A 12,145-nucleotide genomic window follows, 5' to 3' on the forward strand; every position below is an offset into this window, starting at 1 on the left:
TAGAAATTAAAAAGATGAAACAAAATAAAGATGAAATAAACAATATTTTAAAGTAATTTTTATGCTGTTTACCAGTGGTCAAAAAACCTTGTGCTCTGAAAAGCTTACTATTAACAGCAGTATTTTGTATTGAGATCTATATGACTTAATATTCTTTATAATCTTCATTAACACTGTGATACAGGAATTTGAAGGTCTGGTTCTAAGTTCAGTTTATTACAATACTTGATTTTAATGGGTGTCATAGCTGGAAAAGATACCTCACAACGATGCATAGATCCCAATAGAATAAGTAGTGTTTCTTGCACTTACTACATTATACTCATTTTTGCAATTCCGTCGAAAAGTTTTGCAAAAGTTCTGCTTAATATTGGACTAGTAAATGACCATCTCCTTTGACATCAATCAGTTGTTCTTCAAATTTAATTGGGAGGTGTTGCATATTTATGTTTTTAACCCACTGAAACTCTCATTTGGAAGATTTTTGACAGGTTAGAAAATTCTGTTTCTATCTTTTTAAAGTGTACAGAGGTAAGAGATTTTTGTAGGTGACACGCTCACATTGCATTTGGCAATAAAACCAAACCACAAACTGCATGATGAGGGGAACATAGCCAAACACCTGTTTTCAAACTGCTCTCTCCAAAGCCCAAATTTCTTTTGCAAAGGAGTTACTTTCTCACTCATTGTTAAAACATTATCTTCACCTTGAAGAGACACACTGAGTGTTTAGATTTTGGAAATTACTGCTGGGTAGAAAATTACTCACAGCCACTTGTCATCACCGAAAAGGTCAGCAAATTTGGAACACTTGTCTTTTTGTAAAAGAAAAATGTGTCAGGTTTGACAACTCCCTGGAGTGTTTTGCCACAGGATACCCAGCAAACCTCTACGTGTTGCTGGAGATTTTCATTGCCTCCCCATCTTACTACTACCTCTGGTAAAGCTGCTGCAAAGTCTGGTAAAGATGCTCCTGTTTGAAGGGCTTGTTTTTATGGTTACCACGTCATCCTGTAGCAATTGTGCACTCCTGGCTCCAACTGCCTTGCTGCAATAGTTCACCTGTGAGTGATGTAGTTTCTTGTCTCTTTGTAGCCTTGGTCTGGAATCCCTTTTTTATTCCAGTCAAAGCAGCTGCTCCATCAGTGGATATGTTTGCAGTTTTTCCATAATACACTGGTTTTTTATGCAAGAAGCCATTTCCTATTGAGAATGTATCTTCTCCAGTACCACTTTTCTTTAGTGGCTCATCAAAAAGAAAAGAAAAAAGAAATGGTCTTTGTGCATTTAATTATTGACATGCAAATGCCACAATCTGAGAGAAGTTACAAACTGCTGTTCACCCAACTGTACAGCAAACCTCCCACACTGTGTAACTTTTCTAATACTCGTTTCTTCATATCTTCAGCAGTGTCTTCTGTCAATCTTCCAACAGTATTTACTGGCAAAGGAGTGAATTTTAGTTTGTTGCTACGTTGTTTTCCCTGTATTATTTCAGCTGTTATTACCGTGGCAGGAAGAACAATTGTTTCCCCAATGGCATGTGGCTTTTTGTGTTTCATTATTACCTAAGAAACTTCCAAGGAGGCATCTAGACATTTATCACTAGGTTTGGAGTCAAGTCTAGTTAAAGTGGACGAGTGTATTTTTAAGCAGTTGCTCTTATGGATTCTTCAAAAGACAAAAAAAAAATAGTCCTACAGTAATTTTGACATTGAGTAAGTAGGAAAAGAGCTGGGAATATTTGCCAAGGGAAAGTGGCATCACTGGACATGTACCTTCCAATGCTGCCAGGAGGACTTAATGAACGATAGTTGAATAATTTTTACTTTGACCTCTATACCTGTTAGGGTGAAAAATGAAGATGAAAAGCAATTGCAGTAATCTGAGTCATTTAAAGAAGACATTAGTTAAAAATATTCTGAGAGCTTGCTATTTGTATAATATTGTTTGAGGGTAAACCAAAGGGAAATTGTGTATGTGTTTTTCTCCCCTGAACTTTCTTTGTGTAGTATGAGGACTCTGATTTCAGCATCTTCATTTTCTGTGGCAGCAACTGGTACTGGAGATTCTTGAGCTGTGAGTGGTAGACTATTATCTTGCAGCTTCTTCATCTTTTTGCCTCCATAAATTTTAAAGCCAAATGTTATGTTTTTTCTCTTTCTGTGATATTAGGCAAAACTATAATTTCTTTCTCCCGTATAGAGTTCAGTTTTCAAAAGTCTCTAGAAAAATGAGGTTTGTGGATGCATCTGTATTCCCCTCATTCCTCTGTCACCTGAAAGCCAGCTTTGATCAAATTGCATGGAAGTTAGAAGTGGAAACTGAGTATTTCTGCAACATTTGTTTTGATCAATTAGGCAGGCAAAACCCCACACTGATACCTCTATTAAAAATAAAAAGGTGGTAGCACCGCTTTAGATATTTTGTTGTATACCTTTGTATCTGGATGGAAGGGAGAGACCAAACCACAGGAAATGAAGCTTAAGTGGTTTTGTGAACAGGAGACTAATCTCTAAAATCTATGGTGAAACTATTTTTGGAATAAATTTGTCTTGTTAGTACACAGGCATAGGTGTTAATCAGAGTGAATAGGCTATGCTTTTCATGCTGTAAACAATTATAAGCTGTGTAATTAAGTAATCAAAGCTCCTGCATTGTGGTTTGTGTGCCACAGAGTGTACACACGTGTGTGAAATGGAGCTGTATACGCCAAGTGCTGTAGCTACTCGTTTGACTTGCTCTCAGTGTGGGATTGTTCTGCGTTATGTTAATTTTGTTTGAGAAACTCCTATTAATATGCCTTTGTTTCGTTTTGTCTTTAGGAAATTGTGGTAAATGCACTGGTAATATAGGAAATAAAGCTATTCCACAAGTGGGGGCCTTTATAGTTGGCTTCATCACGCTGGGTTCACATGTGTCCCTATGGGGAGCCCCCATACATTCAATAGTGCTCTGCGTGAGCACAGGGGTCCATCTGCATCCAGCCCGTTACCTTAGCCTGCAGCTATACCACCTAGAGCTGTCTGCTTATCACCGCTAATAATGCAAGTAATGACAGCCTGTCCAGCACGTGTTCAGGAGCTGTCCAGGGAAAAGAAACCCCATGGGTTACAAAAATGAAAAAAAAAAAAAAAAAGAAAAAAAAAAAGGTTTTGTTAACTGAAAAAGTGGTCCTGCTGCCCCAGTGTGCAGCTTGAGTGGGTGACCCATTGCTGTGCTTGGTTGTTGGCCTACCAGAGTAGTTTAAGGATGAAATAACCATGAAAATATGTCCATCTGATAATTTTTAAGAAAAATTAAGTATTATGTCTCACCATATTTTACTTAGATTATATTTGGATTAATTTTGCTTTAGATTATTTAAATTTTCTTAGAACTTTTTTCAAATTGTTCCAGTATAGTTCTTCTGTGTGCTGCATGTTTCTTAAGAATTTTTTTATCTCTCAAACTCAGAATAATTTTTATGTGTTTTGAGATTTTCAGTCACTCTCAGTGAAGATGGAGATGTTAGTAATTTTATTAAATTGGTTAGACATACTTTCTGGGAAACACTAGTCAACTTATAATGACTGTTATGTAAATATGCTTTATTGTGTTCGTAACTCTGCACTGAATGTGTGTGAAATCGTGTGCTCCTACAGGAGTTAAAAAAGAGTCATTGAAGAACAAGCAAACAAAAAACCCCAACAACGTTGACAGACATGGTCTTTTCACTGTATTTTTACAAACTGTAGCATGAATTTGCCTGAAATAATACTATATTCATACATTTCTGCATTAGTGTGTCTATTTCAAACCTAAGTAACTAAAAGGAACATTTATTAGCCATTACCTTGTCCATTGCTTTTATGAAATAATTTCTTAAGCAAACTGTTTTCCTGTGGAATTACCAACTTTTTGACTTTGATTTCCAGTTGTAACATTTAAATATGAGTAAACATCTTTAAAGCAAGTTATAGCAAATTTCAGGAACCTGGAGTTAGAATTTTTCATCAAAACAGTTCTCTTTAAGCATATCAAACCTTCTATAGTTTCATCTAACTGAGCTTTGCTTTCCATTACTGCTCTCAGCTCTCAATCTAGAGACACTTACAAAAAAACCTGCAAGAGCTTTGGTTGATCTTGATCATATTTACAGAAAAGTTTGTCCAATTTCTTGAGATTGCTTATTCTGCTGTTCAAAGTTACCAATTTTGAAACTGAACTTGATGGGTTTGGGTAGAGAAGAACTGTTGGGAACAGAAATATGCAAACTTGGAGGACTATTAACTTAGTTTGGTTTAATTTTGGGTTTTTGGTTTGGAAAATAGAAACAGCTGACTGACAGCTGACTGACTTTGACATGTGGGTTTGGACTCTCAAAAAGAATTGAGAAACTAATGGGTCACTGAGTCAGACATGAAATGAATTCTATATTATATTTATTGTGTAGGGTTTGTGTATTTGTTGTATTGTAAAGCATTTTTTCTGCTGTCCAAAACCTCACAGCCTTTTTTTCCTGGGAGAAGAACAATCTTGCTCTAGAGACAAAGAGTTTTAGTTCTGAACTTTTTTCTTCTGAAATTTGTTGTCTGTACATCATCTGGATTTGAGCCTTTCAAGGTCACCAAGAGGGACTTGCAGATGTCTTCTGTAACTGAAACTCATTTGTAAGGGTCAAGGATTCAAGTAGGAAGTTGAACTACCTGCTTTTCAGGGTGAACACAGAAACAGATAGTTCAAATCAGCCTTGTTCTGCCATTAGAAACATGGTGTGGCCATTCCTTATTTGAAGCATATTGTGGGAGACATCCATTTGACCAAGATGGCAAGTTTTTCTGTCCTTTTTTAAAAATTTAGTTTTCAAATTTTTTTATTAAGGAGACATGAGGAAGATATTTCCACCTCTGCTGTGTTGAGGACCTTCAGTGGAATAAACTGTTACTTTTGCTTGGTTCTGTTGTCTGTAGGAGCTGTGTAATTAAAGCAGCTGGAGTCACATTGCTGAAAACAGCTCATGATACTTGGCAAGGCTTTAAAAATGGTTTAGAAAGTGTGGCTGGAAAAGGACATTTCCAAGCAACCACCCTCGGATTCTCCAGATTTCCCATTAGCCCTCTCCTCCTCAGGGCTCATGTTGATACTTAGTGAAGATGATGGTTTGCAACACTACTGCAGGCTTCTCTACAGTTGAGCATGACCAGTGTCAACCAGAGTTTTGATAATGTGCAGTTACTCAACAGTCCTGTCACTGACATTATCTCTGTCCCCACAGGGGCCACCTGCTCTAGACCATGACCCTTACACCTGACATATCAAGGTCCATAAACCCAAAGAAATTTCTGATTGAACTACATGTGATGCTGCACATTTAAATGCTCAAGCACACCTTTAGATACTCCTACTTCAAAAAAGACTTTTTATATATATGTTCTTACTGGAAATGCAGATAATGAAATGTGTGAAATACTTAGCAAGTTTTGCTTGATGTTGCTCACTTTCCTTTGTATTTCAGGCCAAGTTCTGATAATTGATTCAAACCCTTGCTGAATGCTGGGGGAGTATTAATGTGTTGGTACCTACAGTCATGGTTCTTAGGCTGACACTGGAAGATACTAAGACTGATAGTAGTGGGAAATTACATGACAGCTCACATTTAAAAATTTTGGTGAGTCTTATTGTCTTGAAGCAAATGAAAACTAAATTCACCACTTATAACTGAACTTTGTTCATCTGCTTTGCCTCATTGTGAAAATATAGTCTTTACAACTGTTTTTTTAAATTCTCATGTTTTAGGAGTGTCTGGGAACACAGTGATGACCAAAGCAGAAAGATCAATTGACTGATAAGAACCAATGAGTTAACGTGACCACTCCTGGTACCTTTTTTTTAATTGAACTGCTGTGACCAGAAATTGCTTACATGTACATATTATTCAGTTTGGTGGAAAGCTTGAGGAGTTACATGGGAGGATTTTTATAACCAGAATAGCCTTCTGCTTTGAGGGTGAAAAAAGAATACTGCATTATTACCAGAAATTTCGTTTTCTTGAGAGGAAGGATAATTTGAGAGCATAGTTTCAATTCAGCAACAAGACTGCACGTGAAGAATGGAAGAAAATTGTTATTCGCTGTTGCTGTGTTTATTATCTGAATATTGAAGTGCATTATAGTCATATTGTGTATGACCTTATGACCCTGTATGAAGCAACAGATATGACATTATGTTGTACATGTTACGCAGTTGTTAGTTATTTCAGTTGTTTTAGATGTTTTGGTAGTGTACAGCTGTATTTAGCACTGGTAATAAATTGCTATGTCCTTTTTTTTCTGGCTAGTGTTTCTCAAGAGTAAGATGCTGAATTTTATATGATCTTGTTTGCACAGAATAGCTTTTATTTTGAAAAAAAAATTATTCAGCGCTATATGTTTCCAATGAACATTTACTCTCATCACATTTAACTATGTGAATTAATACAACCTCTAGAGGGATTATGGTATATTGAGCTCTGCTCCAGCAAACTGAGTGGAGAGAACAGCTATATATAAATTACAATTTGAAGAAATGAGATTCTAGATCTTGTGGGTTTTTTTTTTAAATGATAACAGCATTAACTAACCTAAGCTAATATAGAGGATTTTACAGAAAATAAATATGAAGGCATATTGTGCTGCTTGGTGATAGAAGTTTAAGTGTTCTAACTAGTTTTCAGTACTTGGAAGATGGATGTTCAGGGAGAGAACTTGTCCTGTTTGGTTATTTTTGTTCTTCCACCCTCCATGTCATTTCAAACCAGCTGATGACAAGAAATGGGGCAGACTTCTAGCTTTACCACAGCAACTTAGTTTTGTGGAGTTTTTTTATTTATTAGGGAATGGAACAGCTTTTTCAGGGACAAAGAGAAATGAAATCACTTTCAATGAAAGAAAGAGGCCTCATTATAGTCACCAACAGCAGTTATTGACAGCTACACTTCCTATTAACAAGGAGCATTTAAGAGTTTGGCTGTTGGATCTTTGGACTTGATCTAATTTGCTAGCATTAATTAGTTTCTTTTGAGCACAGACACTTGGTGCTCACAGCTATAGATTTGGAGGGCTAATTAGGACAGAAAATTGAACAGAATGGGGTAAGGCATTAACCTTCAACCATTACCAGCTGGGGCTCTGATAAAGACCACAGAGTCCAAATGCTCCTATTCATGCAAAGAGTACTCTAATGAATATCAATTTCAGCCAGGTTGCCATATCCTACAAGCCCTGTCTTAATTTTGATTCTCTTACCTGGTAGAGATTTTTATGTATGTGATGTTGGTAATTCAGAGCTCATAGATAAGAACCTCAAGAAGTTACCTGTATTTTGTCCAGTCTTGCAATTTGGTTTTCTCAAGTTACAAATTTTACTGATTTTCAGCTAAGATCCTAAATTTCAAATTGACTTCCCTGTCCAGCATAAATGTATTAACATAGCCCAGATTAATTACATGTTCTTAACAAATGCTGGTTTTAAATAGAGGATGTCTGTGTGGTTTTGGATTATTGCAGTACATGGTGGTAATATCCATGACAAGAGCACTCACCAAGTGAACTGCTGAAAGTTGAACAACAGGATTGCTTCTTTTGCAGCTCTTACGATGAGGTACAGTTATTATATTGTGGTGTTAAGTAGATGATCCAGCTTTAGGAGAAAACCTATTCTTTCAGGCTATGGATTGATAGTATTTTAATGTCAGCGGAATGGAAGTACTTAAATTGTATATAAAGAAACAAAAAAATTGAATTGCTTTGTCCCATTGTATCTTGTCTTGGATTATTGGAATAATTGAACTTGAAATGAAGCATCAGGATCATTCTGCTACTCCCTGACAAACTGTCCATTAAATCTGGCACATTTTTCTGTCTTCATTTGTCTTCTGTACCTGGAAATTCCTTGTCCAGTAATGACAAAAGTGTAAAAGTCTCTTCGCTGTCATAATTTCTTGATTTTTTTTTTCATGAAGGATACTAATACTGTTGTGTATGCCTTTTACCTGCTCTAATTATTTCCAGTTCTCCACTGATAAACTCTGTGCTGTTAGATTGAATAGCTGGTTCTGCGTCCTAAGGTTGTGGTGAGGTCAGAGTGACACAAACTGTAAAAACAGAGGAATTCAACCTTGCCTGTAGCTACAAATCTTGGGGTATTTAGATCATTGTTTCGAGAGCCCTGTGAGTTGAGTGGCCACAGGGCAGCAGCCAGAGTTCTCCTGACTAAAGGGGGAGGGTATCCTGGTTGCTGTTGCAGCCACTTACTAATATCTTTTCCCAGTTGTTATATACAGTATTTACTGATCTCATATTTTCTTTCCCAGCTGACACATTTTAATTCTGTGTCAGTAATTCTTCCTGCCAGCAAGGGAGAGCATAGATGGGATTCTGTAAGGGTTTTTTTGTATTCATTCCATTGATGGTGGTGATAACCTATGGTTACTGTATTAGAGTATTGCAGTGAGGTGTTACTGGGGCGTAGGTGGATGTAGCAATGCATTGTTAGTGGCGTGACTTACAGTAAATGTTCCTTTAACTGCATGTCCTTAATGATGTATTAAGTAGTTGCTTTGCAGTTTTGGATTATAAACCTCTCTTAGATACTACATTCAACAGTTACACAGTTAGCACTGTGTGTAAATAAATCTTAATACTTTTAAGAGGTCATGCTGTATTCCCATTGCAAGTATATAAATATTTATGTTGTGTATGAATTATGAATATTACCCTGAGGTTACTTGCACACAGAAAATAGGTTATTTTTCAACAGTTGAAGTCAGAATGTGTTGTGTAGGTATGATTAAGTTCAGCAGTGGAAAACAACTTGTTTGGTCAAAAAGTAACTACTGTGTATTCAGAAATACAGTAAATAGTGAGCTTTTAGGGAGCCTACAAGCAGTGTATTGACTTGTATTCAGCATAAGGTAATGGGGGAAAGCTTCTGTCCACCATTCTTTAGAAAACACATGAAGTTGGCAAGTGTATTTGCCAAAGAAAATTTCTTATCCAAATCACAAAAATTGAAACAAAGTTATAATTCCATTTGAGCTAAATGGGAATCAGGATAGGAGTTATGGTTTCACCTCATGTGCTTTGATTTTATGAGTGCATGATGAGACTTGTAGTTCTGATCTCCATTTTTTCCTGTAGATTGGAGAGCTGTATGTACCTGCTGAACATATCTTAATGTGGAATACTAAGAATCAACAGATCCTGTGAAAAAGGCAGGAGTCACAGGTCTTATCAGGAGATAGGGGAATACAGGTTAGAGTTGAACTACAGTTTGGCAAATATGCTTTCGACAAGATGTGGTGTTCTAAGTGTTCTTCATGCTTTTTGGTGTTCTAGAAACAATCAGTGTGTGTTTGATGAAATCTCAAATTTTCATCCTGTTTTGGGATGAAAACATTTTAAACTTCTTTTTCCTTGTGGAACAGTAGTTCTAAAGATTGCTTAGCTTACATTGAGTGAGTTGTCCCTCTGGCACTTATTCTTTGATGTAGAAGTTAATGGGTCCTGTGGTAACAACAGTGACAATGCTCAAGGGTTTTTTTTAAAGTAGGAACAATGTTGTCTGTTTTTGAGTAAAACTATGTTATTGTACGTTATTTTTCAGGTCCTTTTAAGAATGACAACAAAAAAATAATCCTTCTCTGTCCCACACCCAAAATTAGTTTTGTTGCTATTGTATAATTGCTTTTCAGTAGTTGTCTCTGTAGTGCTACATAGAAAAAGAGTAGGGGATTTGTGTTCTGAAGAGTGTTCTACTTATGGGTCTGAGTAAAAGGTGCTGTAATGAAAGCTCATAAAACACTTGTGCTGTACTGTCACCCCTCTGAATTTTGTTTTTAACAGTTGTGCAGAAAAGAGCCCTTGGAATGTGTGCTGCTTAAGATCAGGATAGACCCCTCTAGGGGAAGTGTAATCATAGGACAGAAGGTGAGAGGTATTTTGGATGAGGAATCAAGAGCTGCAGAGCCAGTCAGAGGCTGGGAAAGGGGATGGTCAAGGGATGCTGGAGCTGCACGGAGTTTTGGAGGTGTGGATGAGACTTTGAATTTATGATCAGGGAACAAGAAAAACAGTTTAGCTGCTGCATCCTGGATTTGAGAGGGGTACTAGAAAAAATTTGAAAGGAGTCATGTAAGAGATGGAAGGTAATCATTCTGCTAGGATAAGGAGTAGGAAAGGAACTTAAATTAGGAATTCTGAAGAAGTTAGTGTAGAAGACCAGTGCATGGAAATTCCCTTGGATGCAGTGAACAGAGTCTTCTCTTGGTATCTATCCACTGTATTGCAAAGAAGTTGAAATAGTTTGAGGGAATTTGGGACTTCACTTGTGGTACTGAGGGATCTACTCCCTTACCTTTTTCCTGAAATAAAGAAAGGTGTCTTTTAGTTTGTAATTTCTCTTTTTTTGAATCTCTAATAGCAAGTTCAGGATTTCCTTGCATGACTTTTACTACCCACAAAGTCTTATACTTTATAACCTCCTTTCTGTCTCTTTCTGATCCAGAACCTCTCAAGGAGGTATCTAGTAACTCTTCTTTTTCTCCCTCTTCAGTATAAACTAAATACACCCTTCAAGCATTCAGATCAATAACATATTTCAAGGATATTTAAATAGTCTTTTTTGAAGCATGAAATATACAGCCTGCTTATGTGTGCAAATTTATCATGACACTTGCATGCCAGTCTTGGTAAAGGTCTTGCTTTATTTCTTAGCGACAGGAGTATCCCATACTCTCTGCAGTAATGGGATGCTCATGGAGTCGGTGAAAAAAAGCACTGCAAAGCTGTGGCTTGAGATGTAATCTCACCTGTGGCTGTAGGTTGTCAGACCTTTTAAAAATCATTTTAGGGAGACAGCTTATGTTGGCAAAAAGATCTCCTGAATGCTGTGGTTTAATATGTGGGAAATGCACAGAAAATGTATAATGGGGGAAGACATAGGGGACAGTTGAAAGCAGGACTACTTGATGCAATAATGTAGGTTGGTCTAACTGTAATTCAAAAGCATGAACTTGGGTTCTATAAAATGATTATCAAACCTGAGTGCCCCTGAAAATTACCACTGCATTGGAGGGCATATTTATCAAGCATAAAAGTAATGCAGGACTGGAAAGGACTTTTAGAAGACACTTTAGTGGTCCATCATCTCTTGGGGTCATATCTAGTATGCCTGTGTTTGTCCTGCAATCTGATTAATGTTTCAGCTTCTTAGACAGACTATTTCAATTAGTTTTATTTTACCTTTCAAAGAACGCTTTTTGTTTTCTCAAATCTGGGGGTTTAATGCCTAAACTAACTTTTCTTTGTATATCAAGGAATTTATGTTCTCAGAGATTGGGTGGATTCCTGGTAGTGGTCTGAATAAAAGCAGCACTTTAAATGGAAGAAATAGGATGATCTGATTTATCTTAAATAGGCAAAAGGAAAAAAGAAAAATAAGTGTCTTGTTCAGTAACCACCCTGGAAAACTGTTTCTCCCACAGAGTCTTCCTCAAATGGCTTAGGAAAGGTGTTGAACCCTGAGATTACAGAGTTATTTTTAGGAGCATGTATAATTTAGAACACAAAACCCTAAAGACTTTAATGTTGTGATGTAAAGAAATGACATGAAATTCACAGAGAGAAGTAGTGCTTTCAGGTTGAAGAAAATGATATCTAGTAAATGAGAGTGACCACAGTCTGCAGCTTGAAACTTTGTTGCCCATTACTCTTTTTCCTGCCTTTGGTGTGGTAATTTTCTACAGTGAATCTGACAGACCAGTCAAAATGATTCATAAAGCCAGTGGTGAAAAGTACTCTTTATTTTTCTCTGGTGTAAATAATCTCTGTCATTCCTTATTTGTCCTGATTCCTCTTCTTATTTCTTTGCATGTGTTTTCTGAGTGGTTTTCTTTTAATGCTTCTTCGTAATGCATGTAAAGTCTCCAGCTTAGAGTGTGCCTTCTGTTCATTGTTTAAGAAGCATAACAAAAGTGTAGTCTAAACATGGCTGAGAAAATTGAGCTTCTAAATACAGAAACCCCATGTGTTACAGGTTTTGCATGGTATTAATTTGTCCATGATACCCATCCCAGGTGTGGCTGTAGAATAGAAACCTGGAGAAGACTGATGCCTGTCCTGTGTGT

General features: G+C 36.8%; 1 protein-coding gene across 1 annotated transcript in view; it reads left to right on the top strand.

Annotated features, from left to right (window-relative positions):
- The window catches only part of CMC1 (C-X9-C motif containing 1), a 49,938-nt gene that overhangs the window by 13,131 nt on the left and 24,662 nt on the right, over window positions 1-12,145 (top strand). The gene's annotated exons all lie outside the window — the stretch shown is intronic.

The sequence above is a fragment of the Pithys albifrons genome, chromosome 7 (assembly GCF_047495875.1).
Source record: "Pithys albifrons albifrons isolate INPA30051 chromosome 7, PitAlb_v1, whole genome shotgun sequence".
NCBI lineage: Eukaryota > Metazoa > Chordata > Aves > Passeriformes > Thamnophilidae > Pithys > Pithys albifrons.